A 27,800-nucleotide genomic window follows, 5' to 3' on the forward strand; every position below is an offset into this window, starting at 1 on the left:
ACTTTTTTCTAGCTTCTCTCATGTGATAGCCATACCTTTTTGGTCACTATTTATGTGTTGCGTTTAAATATGAATTGTAACACTTTACAGTGACTGAACAGGTAAAACAAATACTTCTCAAGAAACAGAAAAAAGAAGACTACTTGGAACAGCACCAGACTACATGTATGTACATGTATGAATAAAAACTCAGATCGGAATAGCATGGTGGATATGATACATGTATGTCATTGTGAATATTAAGCAAGGAAAGCTTTTAATAATAGTGCCTATTTTTTAATTTACTAGATTTTTCATTCATTATCTGTGCAAATTTCAACATAATTTGTCATAAATCCTTATCTAACTTTACTCAAACTTTCAGTGGTGGATCCAGAAATTTTCATAAGCGGGAACCCACTGACTGCCTTAGAAGGGGCCAACTCCAGTCATGCTTCAGTGATTCCCTATAAAAACAACAAAAATTTTCCTAAAAAAGGGGTGGCCCAGGCCCCCCGAAAAACCCTCTAACTCCACCTCTGACTTTAATTTAATATGACAAGTGTTTCATTCACCAAAATACTGGTGCGTTTCTGTGATAAATATCATGCACAATTTTATAAATGAGAGGGGAAAGAAGATCCACATGTGGTGTACCTGCACATGACAATTGCAAACTGCCCCATTTTTCTTATCACAACCAATCAACTGATCATGCTCAGATACTGACATTACCAGAGAGTACACATCAAATGAAAAATCACAAATAACTGATACATATTATCAGATATTACAGAATTAAATATGTTTTAAATTTATTACAAAAACATGTGTTCTCAATCTTGTAGATAGATATTACTGGATCTCATATACATGTAAGTACCAAAGACAACTGTCTATCCAAGTCACAATTTATAAAAGTAAACTATTAAAGGTTGTAATTTGGTCTTCAACGCAAAGCTTGGTTCACACCAAACAGCAATTTTATATAGTCCATATTAATCATGACAATGGCGTTTGGAGTTAAACATGTTTTCGTAGGTAAATAATATTGCCATGGAACTTTTTTCATGAGAGTGTTATAGTCTATAGAGTATTACTTCCTGTTTGGTGGAATAGTGAAATAGAAGTCAATACGTTCTTGCTCAATCCTTTGTCGCTTTGAAGGTGTCATGATTGTAATCCTCAGCTTAAGCAATGTGTTACTGTAATTTAAATTTCAAAATGACTGAGCGACGTTTTTCGAAGCACTGGTCAACTCCACTATAGCGAATCACATGACTTTGACAATCAGTAAATTCCAGGGAAAAATATCTCTATAAGTAACGAATTGTCGGATAAAAATTAAATAATAGAGTACACAGGAAATGGCAAAGTTCACATAGTCGCGTATGATTAATCATTTTTAAAAAAAATGAGCAAAAGAGGGGGGGGGTACACATTTTACGTCCCCCTCTGGATCCGCCACTGCCTTCTGTTGTCCTTTTTGTCAAGTAGTATGTGTAGGTTATATGCTAATTTTTTTATTATAGACACAGAATACATTTTATTATAATATCATTCCCCATTTCCATTCTCAATTTTATAATGTCTCCTTCCATTATAACACGGGTCCACCAATAATACAACAAAAATGACAAATTAGTAGAAAAAAAGCGCTATGTTTTCATATTGCTTGAAGTGCAATATTCCAATAAAAATAAACTACTCACAAACCACTGATCTCAATATAATCAGCTAAAATGCGGCAAGCTTTTTAGAAAAGCTATTACTTGTTTGTTTTTATAAATCAGTATCAACATAACCCGAATAATCCAGTCGTTATATTACGATCACTTCGATCACTCCATTAAAAGAAAAGTAGTGGATGGAGGGCGCTGAATTATTCGAGTTAGTATCAACAGCGCCTACCTAAATTAAAGTGAAAGTACAAAGAGAAAATACAAACGTGTATTCAAACGCGGAAGTGACCAAAGTACATATGAGAAAATCAGTGTCAAGATGACGCATACTAAAGACTAAAGACTAAAGAACTTTGGTTTTTCAAACAGATAATGAGATGGTTCAAAAAGCTATTGTAAACAGATATATTGAAATGGGCTACATTACCGATTAACTGGAAGAAACCGGGGAACAAAACATACATTTTAGAAAGTCATCGCAACAAAAGTGTATCGTTGTCCGGATCACTTTTTTGTACTTGTCCAATGAAAGGTAAATATAATCATGCACATTTTTAGAACGGTGTTAGTACTATATTATACTTTCATGAAAAAATATGTAGTCACTTAATCCACGTCATGCATGTAAACCCTGAAAATCAGTCAAAAATTGACAAAAACGGAAGCAAGTCAGCTCGCCCCACTGGTAAAACGCCCCACTTTTTGGAAAGTTTGCTATAGCTTGCTATTGCTACTTTCCTTATGCGTCGGCCTCAACTTCCGGTGAGACAGACTATCCCAATGTTCTGCTCCAAGATAATGTAGTACTAGTGTTCGACTTCTGATTCTTGGATACTTTGAGTTGCTACTCTTTTGAAAAGATTACAGCTTTAGAGGTATAGATATATAAGAATGTGTCCCCAGTACACGCATGCCCCATCTGCACTATCATTTTCTATGTTCAGTGGACCGTGAAAATGGAGTAAAAACTCTAATTTGGCATTAAAATTAGAAAGATTATATCATAGGGAACAACTATAATCATGATAATACTAAAATGACGATTTTGAAGGCAGAGAACACAGTGCATCTTATAATCGGCATGACTTTATCAGATGACAATCCCAATACTAAAATAAGGCGTAGGCATAGTTATATACTTTAATTCAGTCACAGACCTGCGATATCACGGGTGTGTTCTAGTGTGTACTAAGTTTCAAATTGATTGGACTTCAACTTCATCAAAAGCTACCTTGACCAAAAACTTTAACCTGAATGGGACAGACAAACGGACGGACGAAGGGACGCACAGACCAGAAAACATAATGCCCATAAATTGGGGCATAAAAAGTGATTTTTGGAAATTGCTGGCAAGACAGTGGTTTAGTTTAAAAAATCAAAACAGTAATTTAAATACATATTTAAAAATATACACGTCAATAACCTATTTGAAATAATACACATATACAGTTGCAAACTTTCCAGAGGTGCTATCCAGCACTTTGATTTAACAACACGACCTGTTTTTTCAATTGCTCCACGCTTTTTTAGGGAGCTTAGTCTCATTCATCTACCATTTAAATTATATGGGAGAAAGGGGATGTGTGGGAATTGGATGAAATTGAAATATCGAGGACGAGTTTTGAGTAAAAATCTAAAAGCCAGGACCCCCCCCCCCCCCAGTGATCGGGAAGGTCGTGCGCCCTGCGCCTATAGCGCATATTGACAAGAAATGGCGCATACAGTGACAAATGTAAGCGCCCACGTGGCGCACGATATTTTTCACTTCGTTTCAAAACGCTTAGATATCATCAAATGGATTTCCAACCGTGTTCCGTGCCGCCATGTGTGTGTACACAACTGTGCAATGTTCCTCCAATAATCGCAGCACCTATATATTTTTGGGACGTCTCAGGTGTTTCACTATGACAATAGAACTATGCGGTTTACCGCGTCGGTTTTTTTCCTATTGTAATAATAGAGCCATGCAATCTAACTGATAACCCGAAAAACGTAATTAACCATCATTCATGATAGTTTTTTTTTTTATAAACAACTTTAAATATGTGAAATTTGGCTAGTACAGACGAGATTTAACTCTAATAATAATCTCATTTAGTTAACCTTGCTATTATTTCGATTGAAGAACTCCAAAGACTTTTTAGGTATATAGTTTTTGTCTCCATAAAAGACGCTTAACTGTCCTTGTCATTTTTTGGTCTTTGGCTCGTTTTGACATTTTGTAAACATGACTTCAGCGATTTGTTGTTTTGTTCTATGAATTGATGGTACTCTATACTGTTATTCTTGTCACCGTGATGAAGTTATAATAATACAAGAAGTGCAGAGGAAATGCCTGAAATGTCCTCTGATACGGAACTTCTGGAATAAGTATGGTATCGACGAAGACCCAAATTTAATGTACAAAAAAAAAACATGAACATGAAAAAGTCAACAGTACCAGTTTAAACATTGTTAATAAAGGTTAACTTAAATATTGTTCGGGTTGGAAGAAGTTATTGTATATTCATTGAAATTGAAATTACAAAATCACAGGAACAATATCCCATGATTTTATTTAAAATCATAAATATAAGTACCAACACCTCTTTGCCGAATACTGATACTTTTTTTTTTTACAAAAGTCAATTCAAATGGCTCACTCATTTGACAACATGGCCTATCATTTTTTTAAATGGCCCATTGAATTTTTTTTGAGGGGCCCTGGGCCCATAGGGAAAAAAACTTCCAGATCACTGCCCCCCCCCCCCCTCCCCCCCCAAAAAAAAAAGAAAAAAGAAAGAGTAACGACAATGCAGGATAACATTTTCATCATAGCCCCCCCCCCACCCACCCCCCAAAAAAACCCTTGAAAATCCAAGTGGTAACTACCTTACCAACTCACCCCACTTATGAGGGGGGGGGGGGTAGGAGGGGTCCTGATCCCGAAATCCCGGGCTTAAAAACAAGAAATCCTGAAATCCCGGGCTTAAAAATACGAAATCCCGAGGTCCCGAAACAGAAAAAAGGAATTCCCGGATCCCGAAAGGGTCAATCCCGAAATCCCGAGCTTAAAAACACCCGATCCCTGAGTCCCGATAAAGGTCCTACCCCCCCTCACTTATGCAACTTTGGATTAAATCCAGTTAAATATGATCCGGGTTTGAAATTAGCACTTCCCCCTAAAATTTGGAGTGGGCTTCTAAAACTTCTGCTTTTCTTTTATAGAACTATATAAATTGTGTAAAAAATATAAGATGTGGGCTACTATGCCAAAATTTGAACTTCAATCCCTAATTATACTCCTGCCAACAGTCATGACAGTGGCAACTCGCCTTACTTGGGTAAAATCTGAATGAATACAACATCAATATACAGTGCTCCAGCTAGAAATCAAAGGGGGCAGGGTGCCAGTGGAGGGCAGGACACTCTTTTATGATAGGAAAAGGCACTGCTCATTTCTTTTGTTTACGTTTTTGTGTGTATCACAAGTTCATATTCTTTTTTTTACTGTATATGTTGTCAATAAAGATGCACAAAGTCCGAGACCACAATTGTCGTCCCTTGATTTTCGTTGTTCACGAATATAGTCCCTAGTGTTGACAGTGGGTTACTTGCCATTAATTTTTATACCCCTTCCAAATTTATTTCTCCATGTTTAATGCCTCAAATTGCAAGAAAGGGGGTGAAATTACACTGAAAAAAAATTTGGGTCCCTAATTTTCAAGGAAAGTAGCTACATATAATATAGAGAGTTTGGCCCGGCTGAAAAAGGTTAAAAATTGGCAATTCGGAAGCTGTCAAAAGATTTCAAGACGCCCTATGGGCTATTTAAAAAAAAATGATGCCTTTCCTTTAAACCTTTATCAGTCTCTTGTATGATACTATATCTGTAATGTTTTTAGGTCAGATAATGTATTATGATTAGTTGGTCCTAACTACCAAAGATAATAGCAGTATGTGCTCTGTTTAAAAAATATTGTCCAAAATTGTACCTCAAAATGTCAGGAGTGTAACGCTTTTAGTGTGACATTTAGAAGAAAGCATGTGCATTCATTGATGATATAGAATAAATAAGGGCAGATACAATACCAAACAATATCTTTCATCCAACTATTATATCTTTGACTATGATTTCTTGTTCAATTCTTCCATATATTTACATTTTTATGAGCCTCATAAGGTAAGTCAAATAAGTTTGTGTAAAAAAAAAAATGTTAGTAAAAGTCAATATGCTGCCAGAAAATGTCTTTGTAGGTGAAATAACATGTTTCTGTACATCTTGCACAGTTTATTTTTTAGCTCACCTGGCCCGAAGGGCCAAGTGAGCTTTTCCCATCACTTTGCGTCCGGCGTCGTCCGGCGTCGTTAACTTTTACAAAAATCTTTTCCTCTGAAACTACTGGGCCAAATTAAACAAAACCTGGCCACAATCATTATTGGGGTATCTAGTTTAAAAAATGTGTCCGGTGACCCGGCCAACCAACCAAAATGGCCGCCATGGCTAAAAATAGAACATAGGGGTAAAATGCAGTTTTTGGCTTATAAATCAAAAACCAAAGCATTTAGAGCAAATCTGACATGGGGTAAAATTGTTCATCAGGTCAAGATCTATCTGCCCTGAAATTTGCAGATCAATCGGACATTTCGTTGTTGGGCTGCTGCCCCTGAAATGGTAATTTTAAGGAAATTTTGCTGGATATTATCTTGAATATTATTATAGATAGAGATAAACTGTAAACAGCAATAATGTTCAGCAAAGTAAGATCTACAAATAAGTCAACATGACCAAAATGGTCAGTTGACCACTTTAGGAGTTATTGCCCTTTATAGTCAATTTTTAACCATTTTTCGTAAATCTTAGTAATCTTTTAGAAAAATCTTCTCACCTGAAACTACTGGACCAAATTTAACCAAACTTAACCATAATCATCTGGGATATCTAGTTCAAAAAATGTGTCCGGTGACCCGCCTTACCAACCAAGATGGCCGTCATGGCTAAAAATAGAACATAGGGGTAAAATGCAGTTTTTGGCTTATAACTCAAAAACCAAAGTATTTATAGCAAATCTGACAGGGTAAAATTGTTCATCAGGTCAAGATCTATCTGCCCTGAAATTTTCAGATGAATCGGACATTCAGTTGTTGGGTTGCTGCCCCTGAAATGGTAATTTTAAGGAAATTTTGCTGTTTTTGGTTATTATCTTGAATATTGTTATAGATAGAGATAAACTGTAAACAGCAACAATGTTCAGCAAAGTAAGATCTACAAATAAGTCAACATGACCAAAATGGTCAGTTGACCACTTAAGAAGTTATTGCCCTTTATAGTCAATTTTTAACCATTTTTCGTAAATCTTAGTAATCTTTTAGAAAAATCTTCTCCTCTGAAACTACTGGGCCAAATTTAACCAAACTAAAAGTAGCCATAATCATTATTGGGGTATCTAGTTAAAAAAATGTGTCAACAAACCAAGATGGCAGCCATGGCTAAATATAGAACATGGGGGTACAATGCAGTTTTGGGCTTATAACTCAAAAACCAAAGCATTAAGAGCAAATCTGACAGGAAGTAAAATTGTTGATCAGGTCACAATCTATCTGCCCTGGAATTTTCAGATGAATCGGATAATCGGTTGTTAGGTTGCTGCCCCTGAATTGGTAATTTTGAGGAAATTTTGCTGTTTTTTTGTTATTATCTTGAATAGTAGTGACTCACACAACCAATTTCATACAAAAAAGACACACAGCTAGTGGGTGACTCACATAAACAAGTCCATATAAACTGAGAGACACTTGCAAAAAGGTCACAAAAAAGGTTGACTGATAATTCTTATGAATCAGTCTGTTGCAACTTTTACAAAAGTCTTATATTAGGGCTCTGTTTTATATTATAGATAGAGATAAACTGTAAACAGCAATAATGTACAGCAAAGTAAGAACTAAAAATAAGTCAGTATGACCAAAATAGTCAATTGACCCCCTAAGGAGTTATTGCCCTTCATAGTCAATTTTTAACAATTTATTTAAAATTTGAAGATTTTCAATAACATTTTCCACAGAAAGTACTGTTATAGATAGAGATAATTGTAAGCATTTGTCATGAATCCATCTGTGTCCATTGTTTAATATTCACATAGACCAAGGTGAGCGACACAGGCTCTTTAGAGCCTCTAGTTTTGTTTAGTATCATAGCTTGGCACAGGTGCATCCAGTTGACCCTGAAGCTCTACTACTGGAATATTATGGTTACAATAAGAGGACTACCCAGGTCTGTCAGGAGTGTAACAACTGGGTTAAGATGTATTTTTTTTTAGAAACAATGTTGTTTTAGTTGTTGTTTTTTCATGAATTTCAGTGAACATTACCTGTTACAGTTTATCAGTAACAAAAATGCCATTATTATGGCCTTCATTGCTTTTGTATGCTTAATACTTCAATGTCAGGAGTGTAACACAAAAAAATGCCTTATTTCAATCTTATAAGCAAAGGTAAGTTATTGGAAGAAAAACAAGCTGACAATTATTATAAAATGACATTACTACACCTCAGCTTAACACAGAATACAAGTCTACATCATTACTTTTGAAATTTTTGAACTAGAATTGCAATTGAACTAGCTTGTTTAAATGTGTTACAGTCCTAACATACAAGTATTGAGCATAAACAAGCAATAAAGGCCATAATAATGGCATGTTTGTTACTGAAAATATGCAACAGATGGTGTTCACACTCAAATTCCAGAAAAGAAAACCAATAATAACAACATTGTTTCTATAAAAAATAACATGAATGTTACACTTAAACATTTTAAAGCGTTACACTCCTGACATTTTTGGGTACATTTTTGGACAATTTTTAATATACAGAGCACATACTGCTACCATCTTTGGTAGTACGAACAAACTTATCATAATACATTATCTGACATAAAAACAGCATATATATATAGTATCAAACAAGAGACTGAACAAGGTTTAAAGGAAAGCCATTTTTTTTTAAATAGACAATTAGCAAAATTTGTAAATATGTAAGAAGTATATCATTTTTTTTAACCTGTTCTTAATTTGCACTAAAATAATATGTGAAATATAAAGACTCTACATGATTTCAGGTCAGTTTCAGGTTAAAATATGGTAGCAATAAATTATGGTCAGGAGTGTAACATTTGTTACACTCCTGACAAGTTTCTGATGTAGCTTATCTATAACAAAATTCAACATGATTCTTTATTAAAATAATTGTAACATCTTTACAATGTAATGAGAAAGCCGTCTGTCTTGTAAAAGTGATTTTTCTGCACACTATTCACCAAAGATTCTTAAAAATTAAAGTGTAATTCTCATTAAACATGTTAAAAGTTTGCTCTTTGCTCAGAAATTAAAAAAATATGTAGTCAAATATCTAATAAATTTATTTATTTGTGAGATTGTAAATTTAAAATAGATATCATTACTGATTTTCTAAACATTCCATTAAAAAACAGTCTTACAGTTACTGAAAAAATATGTCAGGAGTGTAACAAAAGGATAAAAAACACATGTTTGTATTTTTTAAATGAAGAAAACTTAGAATTGACTGAAGCAATTGTTGTGAAATTTTCAGAGGATGTAATTAGATCATAGATGTTTGCTTCCTTATACTTTTTATATAAAATTAAAGCTTTTGCAAAGAGATATAAAAACTTTTGAAATAAGATATTAAAAAATACACTAAAAATTGGTGAAATTTACATATTTAAAAAAAAAAACTGTTTATATAAGTAAAAAAAATTGCAGGAAAATCATTTAGTACCTTTATTGCAACAAACAAAAAAATTACATTGATATTTATATTCTTATTTATGTTTGTCAGTTGATATTATTATTGTGTTGTTTCCTTTTAAAAGTGGATGAATTCTTATGAGTAAAATGTTGTTAAAATTTTTGTTTTTATTATTTTGCATTAACCCTTGGTAGTTTTGTAAACTTGAATGTCTCTGGATTAAAGAAAAATGATAGAAAAAAAATTAGCAATGACTTAATTTTTTACCATGTTAAAATGTCACACTTTGGCATCATTTTTTTTTAAATAGCCCCTATACAAAAAATTGTCCATACATTATTTGTATTTTGAGTTAGAGCCTATGAAGTTTTCTATAATTTTGATATAATTTGTCCCAAAAGTATACATTTTACAACACACTGTAAAATTTCATTGCAGGTGGGATTTTAAATATTTTATATATATATGTTATAAAGGTCTGCCAACTTGCCCTACTTTAAAAATGAAAACTTATCCACCCTGGTTTAAAAAAAAAAAATGTGACTGTCACCAGTAAAACTGCATTTGCAACCGTCAAATCCACAATTGACGGTGACAACTCTTCAACTACAGTACTGTTATTCCGATTCTAATTCATAACAAAAAGATATAATAAGATGGAGTTTGAAAAAATGTATAAATTTGACATACAAAAAAAATCTGAAACTTCATGAATAATTTTCGCGCAAAGACGTCATGGCTAAATGTGACTTCATACAAATGAAAACTTACAAATTGGAAGTTAATAAGTTGCCTCTTCGATTCAAATTCGTATAAAATCACTGTAAAACGGCGAATTTTAGATGGTGTTGTTCTTTTAACGACAACATTGTAGTAAATCAAACCTATGTTGATCCAATCAATGCAATATTGCGGATCCCTTTCTTAGTTTTGCCTTGTCAACTGGGAAAATGTATGTTTTTTTTATTAAAGAATTGAATGCTTCTTTTTGTAACTTTATTGGGGTGTAAAAGCGTTGACCGAAGTGCATTTTGTATGAAGCGCGGAAGCGCTTCATTCTTGAAATGTGCGCACGGTCAACGCTTTTACAACCCTATGAAGTTACACAAAAAGAAGCATTCAATACTTATAATTACATTTTTTAGCTAGTATCATGAAAACACGATTCACATCAAGTTTTTATTTAATTTACCTGTGCACTTTATTATGGGACCTCGTGTCATCATGAATGATAGGTTTTATTGTGTAATGCAACTGCTTAAGGAATAACACGTGATGTGCAGTTAGCCAATCAGAATAACGTATTATAATGAAACATACATCTAATGTAATTATTGGAGAATACATTTATTTAACTACTCTTGCATGCTTAATTTTTTTAGTGATTTGCCAAATAATTGCAAGGAAACCTGTTAATTGTATCATAATATATCTTATAGTTTTTTTGCCAACTCAAAATCATGCTTTTAGGACCCCTTGTTGTACTGAGGAAGTGGACCGCTCAAGAAGATGAAAGGTCTTCTTTACATGTAGAGTGGGGTGCTCATTTTCGCCATATCTTTCCATGTTTTCTACATTTTATGTTCAGGTCTATATATTTTTGAAGTATACTGATATATCTATATAAAGATAACTTCAAATGCAAAATATTCTTAAGCTTGAAAATGTGTATGTTTGAAAATAATCATCCGAAAAGTTAGATTAAAGGGTGTTTGGAATTGCCTGATGTTTTGTCGATGGGGGGACACATATTCACCGTTTTTATACATCCATTTAAACCCAAATTACTGCCGCTTTAAACAAAACTTTTCAAATCAATTTCATTATAGATGGCAATAGCAGACATTTTAAAGGTGTACAGAACTGAAATTTAGGGCAATTAGTCAATTATTTACTAAGAAATACTTATTTGAAATCGTGTTTTTCATTCAGGAAATTGGCCGAAAATCGTTGTCCGTTTTTCGGTCTTTTGCGGTAAGTGCCGCAATTTTGTCGTAGTTTAAATAATAATCATATTTGTTAAAAAGATTTCAAGTAACCGACATATTTCTTCCATTTCAGCCATCTTTTAAAGTATTTACGCATCAAAATTATAAAACGGCGAAATTGTGTCCCTGGCGAATATGCGCACCCCACTCTACGTAATGTAAATATAAAAATAAGAAAATGTAGTATAATTGCCAATAAGAAAAGAGAAGAATTTGTAAAAGTGAAGATTCAATTGTTTTCCAATCCTAATACTAATAAAACTGATAAGGATTGGAAAACAATTAAATTACCTAATTATTTTCAAAAAAAAAATTGTTTACACTAATGAGAAAAAACAACTCTCCATCAGAGATCAAATGACATCAAAGTTACCAATTATAGGTCACCAAACATCCTTTAACCATGAGCAAAGCCCATACATTATACCATATATACTGTAAATTCTGAAATATTGTGTGCATTTATTATTGCCACCATTGCCATTTTCAGTGGCAGATCCAGAAATTTTCATAAGTGGGGGCCCACTGACTGCCTTAGAGGGGACCCGCTCCTGTCATGATTCAGTGATTCCCTATATAATCAACAAAATTTTTCCCAGAAAAGGGGGGCCCCCCCTCTAAATCTGCCTCTGATTTTATCATAAAATTTAAGACTTAAATGCAAGTTTAAATTTTACGATTTTGAGAAAAATCCTGTTAAATTCATAAAAAATATTTCAAAATGCGAGTTTAAATTATTGCGTTTACAACTCTGTCTCATTTTAAGCAATACTGTAATAAAAACCTCACAATAATTTCTGAATTTATAGTAGTCAGGCCCGGCTGTGACTCAGGTATATAAAAAGACCCTAAATGACAACGGAAAATGTGTAAAACAATTCAAAAAGAATACTAACTAACAGACTAATTTACATTGTATATATATACAAAATATGACATGTATTATACACAACAACAAAAGAAAATCTGCAACACTGAATTACAGGCTTAAACTGAAATGGGACAGGCACATACTAATTGAAGGATGTGATGGGGGCTAGACTATATCATGTATATAGCTAGCAGTTTGTGGTTCCAAACCCACCTAACCTGCTACATGTATATTGATGTAAAAAGGGCTTAACTAACCAGATCTATACAGTATACAACGAAGAAATGCATCACACAAAAACACACACAAGACATGTTTTTTGACAGTAAATTTATTCACACATTTGCAAGATACAAGTACATTGAAAGGTTGTTCTTTTGTTAAATGCCTGAAGTACGGATTATAACAAGTTATGTTCACGAGTTTAGTCTTTCCTATATCGTGTATATCAAAATGGTGTATTTTAACATTTTTGCCTATTAACTTAAAACAGCAAAACAAGATCCAATAAACATCTGACAGTAATTAATGCCTAGAATGATTTTTTAACTGTATACAGCAGAATAGATAAATTGAAACCAGAAAGTTCATACTGTACATATATTTGTTGATCTTCTCTCTGTTGTTTGCTTACATGTTCTTTGCATTCACTTAAAAGTAAAAGTACATATATAGTACTGTAAAGGTATAAATTAGTGAGCATCAGCTTAATATGTTCATACTACATCTAGTTTTTTTCTGGACTTCTTGATTAAATAATTTAGATTTTATACAATTTTAGCTTGTTACCAAAAGAATGGAAAGTACAGTATTTAAACCACTGGTGAACATGTACTGTACATGTAGGTGTGAATGTCCTGCAAAAAGAACTGATATCAAAGTATGTTCATCTGCAGAATTGCAGTAAATATAAATAATTTGATGCACTCTATTTAAAACTGTTTCAAGTATAATTGTACATGTACACTTGCTTATTTTTCTCTCTTTCATAAGGTCAAGTATGCTTCAAGGCATCCTTACCCTGATCCCCTCCTGCTCCATACACACACACTCAGAAGTTCAAATAATCATAGCATTTATATTACAAACCTACCTAGTCAGACTGGCCTACACAATGTATATTATGAATTGACAAGTTGTTCTTGTTTTGAATACATTAAATATTTGCCACTGGACATAGTTTCCGTACAATAACTTTAGTTTAAGTAAATGGATCTCTATGAAATTTAAATACAAGGTTTGAACCCACAAAAGGAAGATTGGGATTGATTTTGGGGTTATGGTCCCAACAGTTTAGGAACAAGGAGCCCAAAAGGGGTCAAAATAAGTATTTTCCTAGGTTCCAGACAATTACTTGTGTATAAGTGTGTGGATCTTTCTGAAATTGTACCACAAGGTTCCATATCAAAAAAAAAAGGTTGGGATTGATTTTGGGGGTTATGGCACAAACTGTTTATAAATTAGGGGCCAAAAACAATACTTTTCTAATACTTTGTATGAATTGCTTATTTCTAGACCAATTTCAATGCCAATGGGGTTTTATTCTTGAATTCTTGGGGTTCTTTAATATGCTGAATCAAACCCTGTATTAAGTTTTTTTAATTTGGTCCCCGTTTTGATACGACCGCAAAATGTTTGCGTTCGTATATTGGTATCACATTGTCGGCTATATACAATATACAATGCAATATTCACTTAACTACCAACTGATAAATTAAAGCAATCTTCACCATTCAGTGATTACAAGCACTTTGATTACCATTCTAGGGTTATGCCCCTTTACAAGTGGAAAAATTGAAGAATTTTTTAGTTTCTGTTCTCTTAAGTTTGTCTCAACTAAATTTAATGAAATGTGTATATAATGCTTATTACCTCTAAACTCGTTTAAGTTCAATTTTTGGCAGCTTCACTTTTACAGTTATTGAGTTATGTCCCTTTATAACATTATATGCTAGCTGGGGCATCATCTGTGTCCTTTTGGACACATCATTTTTTGCACATTCCCCATTTATTTTTTTAGAAGTTACTATTAATTAATATTAATTCTAACCATGACTGTATGACATTTTATATCTTAATATTTTATGACGTATTTAAATGAGTAGTTTATTGTTGTAAACTCCATTAGAATTTTGAATTGAGATCATTTTTATACGACCGCAAAAATTGAAAATTTGTTGGTCGTATATTGGTATCACGTTGGCGTCGTCGTCCGAATACTTTTAGTTTTCGCACTCTAACTTTAGTAAAAGTGAATAGAAATCTATGAAATTTTAACACAAGGTTTATGACCACAAAAGGAAGGTTGGGATTGATTTTGGGAGTTTAGGTTCCAACATTTTAGGAATTAGGGGCCAAAAAGGGCCCAAATAAGCATTTTCTTGGTTTTCGCACTATAACTTAAGTTTAAGTAAATAGAAATCTATGAAATTTTGACACAAGGTTTATGATCACAAAAGAAAGGTTTGGATTGATTTTGGGAGTTTTGGTTCCAACAGTTTAGGAATTAGGGGCCAAAAAAGGGCCCAAATAAGCATTATTCTTGGTTTTCGCACAATAACTTTAGTATGAGTAAATAGAAATCAATGAAATTTTAACACAAGGTTTATGACCATAAAAGGAAGGTTGGGTTTTATTTTGGGAGTTTTGGTCCCAACTGTCTAGGAATAAGAGGCCCAAAGAGTCCAAAATTGAACTTTGTTTGATTTCATCAAAAATTGAATAATTGGGGTTCTTTGATATGCCAAATCTAACTGTGTATGTAGATTCTTAAATTTTGGTCCCGTTTTCAAATTGGTCTACATTAAAGTCCAAAGGGTCCAAAATTAAACTAAGTTTGATTTTAACAAAAATTGAATTCTTGGGCTTTTTTGATATGCTGAATCTAAACATGTACTTAGATTTTTGATTATGGGCCCAGTTTTCAAGTTTGTTCAAATCAGGATCCAAAATTATTATATTAAGTATTTTGCAATAGCAAGAAATTTTCAATTGCACAGTATTCAGCAATAGCAAGAAATCGTCAATTACACAGTATTGCGCAATAGCAAGAAATCTTTTAACAAATATTTTCAATTGCACAGTATTGCGCAATAGCAAGAAATATCTTATTGCACAATATTGTGGAATTGCAAGAAATTTTCAATTGGAGTTATCTTTCTTTGTCCAGAATAGTAGTTGAATAAACTTAAATCATTGTTTTATACAATATACAATGTATATTCACTTTTACTACCAACTGATAAATTAAAACAATCTTTCCATTCAGTGATAACAAGCACTTTATTTTACATTTTAATATTTTATGATGTATTTAAATGAGTACATTTAGTTATTGTTGCAAACTCCATTAGAAATTTGAATTGAGATCAGTTTTGGGCAGGGTTGGCAAAGTATTACCCGCCCGGGTTTTACTGGGCGGGAAAACCCGTTTTCCCGGGCTGGGCAATACTCCCAGAAACAGGTAATACTGGGCAATATGAGTTTTTAAGCTTAATTCAACATAAAATAGTAAAGACTTGTTGTAGTTTCATAGTATTATAGCTAAATATATACATTTTATACAGATAACCATTGAGAGTCATTTCTAGCAGATTAAAAATTCAAGTTCATTCTCTTCTCCACTTAAATTCTATGTAGGCAAAATGCAAGATTTGCCCAATTCCTTGTTAATTTTGAAGCTTTGTTTCAATAATCTAAACATTTTATTGCAGTGTTTATGAGGATTGTAAATTAAATTGCTATATATGCAATTATGATTGCTAAACAAAGACCCTAGAGGGTCTTGTCATTAACTCTTATAGAAATAAAAAGGCTGATTATTGTTATACAGTGAAACCTGGGTAAACCGAACCCTGATAAAACCGAATTTCAGTTTAAACCGAACAATTTTCAAAGTCCCACAAAATTTCTCTATCAATTAACGTTAATCTAACCTGAAAAAACCGAACCCTGTCAACACCGAATTCCGAACGCTTTTTAAAGGCTCGTAAGTAAATTTGTATCTAAAAATTACCTGTCAAAATCGATCAATACTAATCAAAACAATTAAATATAATTAATTATTTGCATGATTTAATTAAACAAACACAGGATGGCAGAGTATCCCCGAAGGTATTTGAGGTTTAATGAACTTGTGAGTTGTTATTACAAACTAATTAGCATGTCTGTGTCCATGTATAAAGTGATTTTTTTGTAAAGAAACGTTAAACTGGTCAGCTACCCCCATCGCCGATAATGACAAGAAAGGAACTTTCCCTCAGATCAATTAAATGCACCTTACTCAAATAATTACGGCCACAAAATCGAAACTGCCATTCTGTAGCTAAACTGTTTAATTAAATAATAGTTTAAAGCCTTTCACCGGATTAAGAAGTCGTGCAACACAACAAGGTCAATGGATTTCGATTGCTGGATTCCCTGTAGAGGCCCTATATATTATTTTTTTTTATTCGAATGCTCCCGAAGACTTCCGTTAGCTATTTAGCAACGATAAAGTCCGAGAATAAACTGGACCCTGCTGTTGTTTCACTGTTATCATGTGACGAAGTATCAATCAGCGGGTGACCAGTTTAGTCCGAGAACTCGTGTGTACAATGACATTCCCGATTCAACTACGGAATCGTCATATGACAGTGACTGAATCTGAATTGGACAGTGAATTAACGGATGAGAAAATAATTATAAAAAGCAAAATCGCTCCACGTCGGACATATTCCAACGACGAGCGTGATTGACGGAGTGGCGTTTGATTTATAAACAAAAATGTAGCAAAACGTCTATCTTTTATCTTCTTTTATTTTTACATTTACATCTAAATCAACACAAAAATAAACTGTCGGCTGTTGTGTCACCTATTATTCCTGCCAAAATTATTTTGGTGTCGACTTCCGTCTACCTCTACAATCCGAACACCTGTGAAAACCGAACAAAACGCAAAGTCCCGTGGGTGTTCGGTTTGGACAGGTTTCACTGTATAAACATATCTGTGTTCTAATCTGAATAATTACTTATTAATGAGTTTTGTACATTTGTACATATAAATTATTTCAAAATAATTTTTCTAACATGTAATTGTTAAATACTTTATACTCGCTATATTTAGTTTATATATTAAAAAAATCTCAGAGTTGTTAGAATAATTCTTTCTCAAATGTATATATTTGTACATGCATGTACATGTATTATAAGACTCAAACAAGTAAACTTATTTACAATTAAAAATAGGTTTATATATATTTTAAATGTATGGTATTTGTGTTTGATTACTGAATCCTCTTTAAAATTCAGGCCAGTATCTTATATTACCCAGTATTGCCCAGTATTACCCAGTAAAACCAGTAAAACCCGGGTTTTCCCAGTATTTCCCACTGGGCTGGGCAATACTCATAAAACCCGGGTTTTTGCCAACCCTGGTTTTGGAAAAAGGGAAAGGGGGATGTGAAAAAAAAGGGGGGGGGGGTTAAATTTTTCTCATTTCAGATTTCATAAATAAAAAGAAAATTTCTCCAAACATTTTTTTGAGAGGATTAATATTCAACAGCATAGTGAATTACTCAAAGGCAAAAACAATATTTTAAGTTCATTAGACCACATTCATTCTATGTCAGAAACCTATGCTGAATCCAGCTTGAATGTTGTGTCCATACTTGCCCCAACCGTTCAGGGTTCAACCTCTGCGGTCGTATAAAGCTGTGCCCTGCGGAGCATCTGGTTGGAATAAGGGAAAGGGAGACATGGAAAAAAAATACAGGTAGGGGTCAATTTTTTTTTTCTCATTTCAGATTTTAGAATTTAAAAAGAAAATTTCTTCAAATATTTTTGCTTTGCAAGGATTAATATTCAACAGCATAGTAAACATGGTAAATTGCTCAAAAGCAAAAAAAAAATTAAGTTCATTAGACCACATTTATTCTGTGTCAGAAACCTATGATGTGTCAACTATTTAATCACAATCCAAATTCAGAGCTGTATCCAGCTTGAATGTTGTGTCCATACTTGCCTCAACCTTCAGGGTTCGACCTCTGCCGTCAAATAAAGCTGCACCCTGCGGAGCATCTGGTTAAATTGGTCGACATTTGGGTCCAAATGCCATATTAGATACACAGGTGATGTGTAGTACACATGCATGAATAGAGTTAGTTTTCATTATTTAAAAAAAAAATGAAAATATGTAGTATCATTGCCAATGAGACAACTATCCATCAGGTCAAAATGACTGAATGTTAGCAACTAAAGATCACTTTACATGTATGTACAGCTTTCAACAATGAGCAAAACCAATACAGCATCTAGCAAGCTATGAAAGGTCCTGGAATGACAGATGTAAAACAATTCCAAAGAGAAAATTAAGGGCCTCATTTACATAGAAGCGAAAAAAACAACCATGATAAATACATGTAGCAAAAAACAACAACTTTTATTTCTCCACTCCAGTTGTTCACACAATATTTATGTACAGTCGTCTCTCATTATGTCAAAGTCAGCCGGACCAGAGAAATATTTCGAGATACACGTAGTTCGACTCAAACGAACACCGGAAGTTCGACAATCTAAGGGACACAACTCTTGCTTAGCTTGGTAAAGCTAAAATAAATCCGGGTGAATATGGCAAGGGAATCGATATTCTAGTATCAGATCGAAACATTTTAAATACTTTTTCATGAACATAAACAATGTATCACTAATTATTTATCAAAATTCTATAAAAGATAATCTTAGGTAAACACTCATGGAAATAGCATGTCATAAATCAATACAGTGGTCAGTGACCGGAAATTTAATTACACGTGTATTGTCAGATTAACTCTGCAATCAATTTAAATCCCGGAGGTCATGTTTTGACATATGTGTATTAGTTCAAGATAAAAAATGAATTTTGAATGCTTTGTTAACCTTGGGACTGTAAATTTAGTTCGACTGATCTAATTTCGACTCATCAGGAGTCGAATTGCATACTTTTGTATGAAATAAAGTTCAGGACCACGTTAAAACTTTGACTCATCCGAAATTTCGAGTCAACCCAGTTCGAGACAACGAGAGTTAACTGTATATATATATGTTAGTTTGGTAAATCATTACTTATCAAATTTATGATATCATTTTTGCTTGTGTATATTTTTCAACCACAAGTACTTTCAGAATATAATACAATTCAAATTCAAATTATTGTGTCAAAATGACAAGTATAGTCTAAAAATGAATAATGCATGTTTTAAACTGAATTTTATATAAATATTTGAAAAAACAAGATCTTTTATATTATTGTGTAGCCAAGCTTTGAAATTTTCTAATGGTATATGTTTGTTGTTTGTCAAAATCGTTTTGAAATAAGGAAAGGGTTGTAAATAACTGCAAGGCATTCAATATGGCATATCAAATATATTTCAATTTATTAATATAATGCGAAATGAGGTATAAATCAATCAGACAGCTATACAACAACAAAAACACATGAAAGGCATTAAGGTGCTAACATACAGTCCTCAACAATAAACATTTGTCTAAACAATGTCATGATCTACTTAATTAACCAGAGTCTATACCAATCAAAGAGCTGCTATTAACACAATTTTTTTTTAGATATGGTTTTTTTTTAGGATGAGACTTTAGACAACCACTGAAACCCCGGCTTAAAACAGGCACACGAATATGTGGCAGGGTAAACTACTTTTTTTCTTCAAAATTTTAAAAGAAGAATTGGCATCTTTTGCAAGTAAGACAATTTCCACAATGGGATTGGATTGTCTCATGACTGATACCCACAAAATGACTTATATATACATATTAAAAATGAAATATAATTGAATGGCCAATCTTTACATTACTTTTAAAAAAAAATTGTGACTTGAACATAACCAACAAAATTCTAGGAGTGAACTTAAGGTGACCTGGATAATTGCTGGCCTTCTTTGTTTTATTACATCTTATCTCTTGCATTGGAAATATTGTGAGTTGAGATTTGTATTGTTAAGGATCAAGAAAGTAAAATACAATTGAAGTATGAATCCTTTACTGGTAAAAATGCCACACATGTGTCAGAAACCTATGCTGGGTCAACTATTTAAGCACAATCCAAATTTAGAGCTGAGTCCAGCTTGAATGTTGTGTCCATACTTGCCCCAACCGTTCAGGGTTCAACCTCTGCGGTCGCATAAAGCTGCGCCCTGCGGAGCATCTGGTTGGAATAAGGGAAAGGGAGACATGAAAAAAAAATACGGGTAGGGGTCAATTTTTAACCGGATTTTTGTGACAAAAATGTCGGTTATTGATTTGAGGATGTACGGCGGTCGGGCAATCGGGCGGCCGGGCCATGGGGCGAGCGGCAATCAAATGTTGTCCGTGCATTAACTCAGCACGACTTCCTGGTTCGATGGGAACCCCAGCCGTTTTACAGAGTTTAACAATGGATTCTCCAGGGCCATTATTTACATTGTGTATAGCTGTATGTACCCTTCCTTTATAGTTTCTGGTAAATATTACATTGCTAGGTACAGTTGCACGTATTGCACGGTTAGTTGCTTCAGCTTTTTGTGTGTTAGTGTTTTTGCATGTACGGTTTAGCATGGTAGGTCCAAGGCGATATTTTACGCATTCACGTAACAATGCTGCTGTGTTCTCTGATTTATTTAATTTAAAGTTATTTTTCAGATAAGCTGATTTTTCAGTCCATGTCTTCAAACTGTTCCTATTTGAACAAACAAGGGAATATTTTGTACACCCGTTATGATCACCCTGATAGCAAGAAACTATAGCATGACATACATATGATAGGTGAACTTTTACCCGTACAGAGTCCATATTGAATTTATCAAAGGCAGCATTGTACTCTGCCTGACAACGTGCTGCCATATCTAATGCAAACCTTTTTAGCATTTTATCTTTCTCTGAAACTAATCGTGCCGGCATTATTTCCTTCAGACCTGACATTTTTTTAATAAAATTTCTATGATTTGTGGACACATGTCTTGTATCTAGAAAATGAATTGGTTGAGTATTGGTTGTACCAGCTTTAAAAAGAGACTCTGGAGCTCTAAATGCACTGCTGTCAGGGTCAGTGGTAATTTCTTGAACTTCCAGACCATCATTTTTCAGGTCTAACAAGCAGTCTTTAGCCCATCGCTCCTCACTGCCTATGCTGTCATGCATTTCAATGTTTGCGGAACAGTGACCTTTGTGAGATTTAACTTTTGTTTTAGTTTTATGTTCACTCTTATTTGAGCAAAGCTTAGACACTTGTCTTGTGCTTACAATACTGTGCTTATAAGTATTATTTTCTAACATGTTATATGTACATTGGGTAGCTGGTTGAAATGGTGTTTTACCCATTCCGGAATAAATAGGGTTATTATACATTCCGTCGGCCTGAATGTTAATAATATTAGGATTATCACCTCTTAATATGTTTATTTCCTTAATTAATTTTCTTTTCTGAACCAAATCCTTTTGATATTGTACTCTTCTATAATTTCAGAAACAACATTAGCACTGTGTTGCATACTTGAAGTGGAAGGAGCTAGTATATTAGAACCAAGAAATAATTTCTGTAGACCAGTTGTGTTGATAGCTATGTGATTAAGTGCGACTTGTATGGATAGATTAATAGCTGCTGTTCGACGACCACGTTTCTTAGCGATCACCTCATTGTAAAGGTTGAACATTTTTGAATGGTAAGAACACTCATTGCAGCTTGCCTTTTCCCTCCAGGCAGCCCCTCTTTGCTGCTCTGCACTTAAATCCCATGATATGAACCCTGTACACATAGGGGATATTTGTCTGTGTTCTATGAAAACCTCATTCCACATCTGTTCAAGTTCATTGATCCGAAGGAGTCGAAAACTATTTTTCTCTGACCTGAAGTTGAAAAATGTTGCCAAAATTGAAGTGAATTATTTTTTTATTTGTTAAACTAAGTTTGGAAAATGTGAAAATAATTCTATTTTGAATTACCTCCCTTACAATAGTGTTTTCTTTAAATAAGCTTTTTGATCAAATGTACTCTCAAAAGTGCATATTTTTTTCTTTGCCTGTGTTTTTATATATATTATATATAAAAACCATGCACTATTTAGCTCTTGAAAATATATATAGGACTAGAAATTTTAAAATAAGTATAATCCTAGCTTGCATTTTCTTCAGATGTCACATTTAAAGAATTGGCATATAACATGTATAAGACACATGCCTATTTTTGTTTGTTTTTCTTCATAGTTGTTTATAAATGGCTTTTTTAAGCAAGTTTAATTATTTTTGAAAGCTTAATAACAAAAAAAGTATTCTTACCCTGTTTTTGTTTCATTTTCGGCACATTTTTCAACTTCTGTTTTTGTCGTAGGCTTCGGCCTTAGAAAGCGAGCTGACTTTGTAGAGGCAGGAATTAGTTGAACATTCTTTTTATGAACAGATTTAGTCACTAAGTCATACAAGTCTTTTGGTAGTCTCACAAATTTGCCTTTTTCAGCAGGTAAAGTCTTATTTCTGTATTTTTTCCCCTTATTATATGGCTTGTTTCCTTTCTGAAATGTGTATTTCCTTAGACGCCATGGGATTAGACCCATTGTTATTGTAAGAATTGTTTGAAATGCACTTTATTCCAGTATTTTAATATTTAAACATCAAATATAGGACCTTACAACTAAACAATCATGAATGACTAAGTTTTTTGTTTATATCTGATGGAACTGAAGGTGACCCCAGATGTAAGATTTTTTATATAAATCATATAAAAATCATCATGATGGCTAATCTCATTATTTTGTAATTTGACAAGTTCATATAATTTGACCTCTCTTCATTTAATTTTTTTATCAGTGCTGACAGGCTTGTGTGCTATAACATAAACAGAAAGTAAAGATAAGGTGTATGTTTTTGTTATAGGGATAGTTTTTTGAAGCTTGTATGACAACTTTTTATGCATTTTATGGTATAGTACATAAAGAAGACAAAAATTCTACAAAATAAACAGATTGTAGTAAAACTAACCATGATTCAAATAGCTATTACACAAAGGCACAAGAAAAACACAAATATATAATGAGTTTATTAAGTAGACAAAAAAAATAATAATTTGAATAAAAAAAAAAAATAGTGAACAGGAAAAAAACACATCTTGCCGCAAACAGGGTATAGTTACTAGAAGTACTATAAAAATACAATAATGAAAAAACTACCATTGTAACTTATTATTTTCTATTACTTACATAAATAACAACAAGAATATAAGAATATTTTGATACTAAAAGGGGTTTGAAAGTACAGTATAAGGTAAATAATGGGAATTCACCCCTCAGCCTCCATGGGATCCCAATTTCGGACCCCTTTTGGGTTTTCATTTTACAGAAACAACATGGAATCATTTTGGAATGCATTGGCTTTAGCTTTGTCTAAGAAAAGTGAAAAAAATTATGGAAATTATGACTGTGCAGTGTGGGTTGGAGCTTTGGAGCATGGGGTCTATGGGAAAAAAGTTATCAATTGGCCTGATGGCACTAGAACTCTTGAAAGAGCTCAAAGATTATCTTATATGCTAGATAAAAAAATATTAAAAGAAAATCTTACCCGTTTCTCTCCAAACGGTGATCTTTTAGATATTTCACACCTTTGCCATAACCCCAAATGTATTAAACCGGAGCACCTGATTTTAGAGTCGCACAGTATAAACATAGAGAGAATTTTCTGTAGACGGACAAAACAGTGTACAAATAATCATTTACCGTGTTGTCTTATCTGATGCAGGTAATTTATTTATTTTTAACATGTCTTGATCGGAGTTTTTTGGCAAACGAATACTCTTGAGGCTGTTTTGCGGCCAGCCGTTTTGTCGGTAAAAGTTTGTTTTTCTCATAGTCTTTTTCCTCTTGATACTCATCATAAATTTTATATAGTTCATGCTTTTTTGCGCATCTCTGATCTGTGTACTGCTTTGACTGCTTATATAATTTATGTTTTTCATTGTGTTGTTGAATATTTTTCAGACCTCGGGCAGCACGACTTCCTGGTTCGATGGGAACCCCAGCCGCTTTACAGAGTTTAACGATGGATTCTCCAGGGCCATTATTTACATTGTGTATAGCTGTATGTACCCTTCCTTTATAGTTTCTGGTAAATGTTACATTGCTAGGTACAGTTGCACGTATTGCACGGTTAGTTGCTTCAGCTTTTTGTGTGTTAGTGTTTTTGCATGTACGGTTTAGCATGGTAGGTCCAAGGCGATATTTTACGCATTCACGTAACAATGCTGCTGTGTTCTCTGATTTATTTAATTTAAAGTTATTTTTCAGATAAGCTGATTTTTCAGTCCATGTCTTCAAACTGTTCCTATTTGATTAAACAAGGGAATATTTTGTACACCCGTTATGATCACCCTGATAGCAAGAAACTATAGCATGACATACATATGATAGGTGAACTTTTACCCGTACAGAGTCCATATTGAATTTATCAAAGGCAGCATTGTACTCTGCCTGACAACGTGCTGCCATATCTAATGCAAACCTTTTTAGCATTTTATCTTTCTCTGAAACTAATCGTGCCGCATAGATGCCAACCATTACGATTTTTCCGTAGTTTTTCCGATTTTGCGATAAAAACTACGCTATTACGGTCAAAGTCGAATAGTTACGGATTCCCAATCATCGACGTTCAATTTTGTAAAACGCGGATTTTTATCATTACTTTTCCGTCCTGGTCCAGTATTTAGGAAACGCCAATGTAATGCTTCCGGTTTCTCGGGAGTTATCAACCTATTGTTGGGTAACTAACTGACTTCCGAAGAGGCAAACTTGCATTTTATTAAGTAGGGTTCCCCCTTTCTCTACTTCTCCTTGACAAAACAAAAATGTTCGAGTCGAGAACATCTGAACAATTAATGAATGGAATACATACTACAGACAACATGTTAAATGACAAATTTTAGTGTACATCACTTTGCAACCACTCGTCAGTAATTTTTATTGGTAAATGCACGTTTATGAATGATTACTGAAAACTTTTCAAAAATACGGAAAATTTGATAGTTTGTTACTGATTGTGTCAAAAGCGGGTTGGCATCTATGCTGCCGGCATTATTTCCTTCAGACCTGACATTTTTTTAATAAAATTTCTATGATTTGCGGACACATGTCTTGTATCTAAAAAATGAATTGGCTGAGTATTGGTTGTACCAGCTTTAAAAAGAGACTCTGCAGCTCTAAATGCACTGCTGTCAGGGTCAGTGGTAATTTCTTGAACTTCCAGACCATCATTTTTCAGGTCTAACAAGCAGTCTTTAGCCCATCGCTCCTCACTGCCTATGCTGTCATGCATTTCAATGTTTGCGGAACAGTGACCTTTGTGAGATTTAACTTTTGTTTTTGTTTTATGTTCACTCTTATTTGAGCAAAGCTTAGACACTTGTCTTGTGCTTACAATACTGTGCTTATAAGTATTATTTTCTAACATGTTATATGTACATTGGGTAGCTGGTTGAAATGGTGTTTTACCCATTCCGGAATAAATAGGGTTATTATACATTCCGTCGGCCTGAATGTTAATAATATTAGGATTATCACCTCTTAATATGTTTATTTCCTTAATTAATTTTCTTTTCTGAACCAAATCCTTTTGATTGTACTCTTCTATAATTTCAGAAACAACATTAGCACTGTGTTGCATACTTGAAGTGAAAGGAGCTGGTATATTAGAACCAAGAAATAATTTCTGTAGACCAGTTGTGCTGATAGCTATGTGATTAAGTGCGACTTGTATGGATAGATTAATAGCTGCTGTTCGACGACCACGTTTCTTAGCGATCACCTCATTGTAAAGGTTGAACATTTTTGAATGGTAAGAACACTCATTGCAGCTTGCCTTTTCCCTCCAGGCAGCCCCTCTTTGCTGCTCTGCACTTAAATCCCATGATATGAACCCTGTACACATAGGGGATATTTGTCTGTGCTCTATGAAAACCTCATTCCACATCTGTTCAAGTTCATTGATCCGAAGGAGTCGAAAACTATTTTTCTCTGACCTGAAGTTGAAAAATTGTTGCCAAAATTGAAGTGAATTAGTTTTTTGTCGAGCCTGCGACTTTTGTCGCAGAAAGCTCGACATAGGGATAGTGATCCGGCGGCGGCTACGGCGGCGGCGGTGTTAGCTAACTTCTTAAAAGGTTTATATTTTAGAAGGTGAAAGACCTGGATGCTTCATACTTTGTATATAGATGCCTCATGTTACGAAGTTTCCGTCAGTCACATGTCCAATGTCCTTGACCTCATTTTCATGGTTCAGTGACCACTTGAAAAAAAAGTTCAGAATTTTTGTAATGTTGAATTCTCTCTTATTATAAGTAATTGGATAGCTATATTTGGTATGTGCGTACCTTGCAAGGTCCTCATGCCCGTCAGACAGTTTTCACTTGACCTTGACCTCATTTCATGGATCAGTGAACAAGGTTAAGTTTTGGTGGTCAAGTCCATATCTTAGATACTATAAGCAATAGGGCTAGTATATTTGGTGTATGGAAGGATTGTAAGGTGTACATGTCCAACTGGCAGGTGTCATCTGACCTTGACCTCATTTTCATGGTTCAGTGGTTATAGTTAAGTTTTTGTGTTTTGGTCTGTTTTTCTCATACTTTATGCAATAGGTCTACTATATTTGTTGTATGGAATGATTGTAAGGTGTACATGTCTAGCGGGCAAGTGTCATCTGACCTTGACCTCATTTTATGGTTCAGTGGTTATATTTAAGTTTTTGTGTTTTGGTCAGTTTTTCTTATTTTGTATGCAATAGGTCAACTATATTTGGTGTATGGAATGATGGTAAGGTGTACATGTCTAGCTGGCAGGTGTCATCTGACCTTGACCTCATTTTGATGGTTCAGTGGTTATATTTAAGTTTTTGTGTTTTGGTCAGTTTTTCTTATTTTGTATGCAATAGGTCAACTATATTTGGTGTATGGAATGATGGTAAGGTGTACATGTCTAGCTGGCAGGTGTCATCTGACCTTGACCTCATTTTGATGGTTCAGTGGTTATATTTAAGTTTTTGTGTTTTGGTCAGTTTTTCTTATTTTGTATGCAATAGGTCAAGTATATTTGGTGTATGGAATGATGGTAAGGTGTACATGACTAGCTAGCAGGTGTCATCTGACCTTGACCTCATTTTGATGGTTCAGTGGTTATATTTAAGCTTTTGTGTTTTGGTCTTATTTTCTAATAATATATGCAATAGGTCAACTATATTTGGTGTATGGAAATATTTTATGATCTATATGTCAGTTGCTCAGGTTTTATTTGACTGTGACCTCATTTTCATGGTGTCATCTAACTTTGACCTTATTTTTATAGTTCATTGGTCAATGTTAATAATTTAAAGTTGATCCAGTGTATCAGTTACAAGAAGGGACTAGCCAATTATATCATGTATTGAATAATTATAAGGTGTAATTCATTTTTATATTCATTTATTTATTTTTAATCAGAAATGAATTTAATATTGAATACAAGAATCTTTTTAATGGAAATATGATTAAATCATACATATGTGTCATAAGTGATA

The 27,800-nt window shown here is 33.7% G+C and overlaps 2 long non-coding RNA genes across 2 annotated transcripts in view; both read left to right on the top strand.

The window, feature by feature from the left end:
- Positions 1–1,967: 1,967 nt before the first annotated feature.
- Positions 1,968–27,800, top strand: part of LOC139486378 (uncharacterized) — a 37,758-nt gene continuing 11,925 nt past the window's right edge. The window contains exons 1-4 of the long non-coding RNA XR_011655567.1: positions 1,968–2,193; positions 21,736–21,931; positions 24,236–24,335; positions 25,889–26,084. This is a non-coding gene — a long non-coding RNA (uncharacterized lncRNA). The remainder of the gene's footprint in view (positions 2,194–21,735; positions 21,932–24,235; positions 24,336–25,888; positions 26,085–27,800) is intronic.
- LOC139486379 (uncharacterized) lies at positions 10,698–19,285 on the top strand. Its single transcript, XR_011655568.1, has 3 exons — positions 10,698–10,920; positions 13,045–13,143; positions 18,186–19,285. It is a non-coding gene; the product is annotated as an uncharacterized lncRNA (long non-coding RNA).

Source organism: Mytilus edulis, chromosome 8 (assembly GCF_963676685.1).
Source record: "Mytilus edulis chromosome 8, xbMytEdul2.2, whole genome shotgun sequence".
Taxonomy (NCBI): domain Eukaryota; kingdom Metazoa; phylum Mollusca; class Bivalvia; order Mytilida; family Mytilidae; genus Mytilus; species Mytilus edulis.